Genomic DNA, 545 nt, shown 5'->3' with positions numbered 1-545 from the left:
AACATGATAGTTCCGACGCAACTTATTTAAACCGAGGCTGATGCCAGTGGCGGTAAATGTCTGAGGATTAGGTCTTCGTGGCAACCTATTTTTCTATAGTCCTCGTTTGATTTCAAGGTTAAGTGGAGTGAAAGAATGAGGTACTGAAACATGACCTAAATAATCTTTTATCTTATTCAATTATGAAATAAACAGATGTGTGCAACTTGGAACAGCAAAATAGCACATAAATAATTTGACCTTCCGAGCTAAATTCTTTGAAAACCGTTCCTGAGACCATCGATTAATGACTGTATAGGCAACAACCTTAATATTTCCCTTTTGATCGTTAATGGTACAAACCGCCAACCATTCGTCCTGTGCAGTATGCCAATAAGCGTTAACGATCAGTGAGATTTTTGCATTAATTATGAAATCAACGGACGTGGGCAGACGGAATGACAGGCCAGTGACATCCGAGGTGGTTCTTCTTGACTTCGTTATAGTGAACCTTATGCTGTATAAATTGTGTTCATTGAATAGGTAGTTGTGTTAACGTCAATTCA

Source organism: Penaeus monodon, chromosome 15 (assembly GCF_015228065.2).
Source record: "Penaeus monodon isolate SGIC_2016 chromosome 15, NSTDA_Pmon_1, whole genome shotgun sequence".
Lineage (NCBI taxonomy): Eukaryota > Metazoa > Arthropoda > Malacostraca > Decapoda > Penaeidae > Penaeus > Penaeus monodon.
This window is presented reverse-complemented; position numbering follows the sequence as displayed.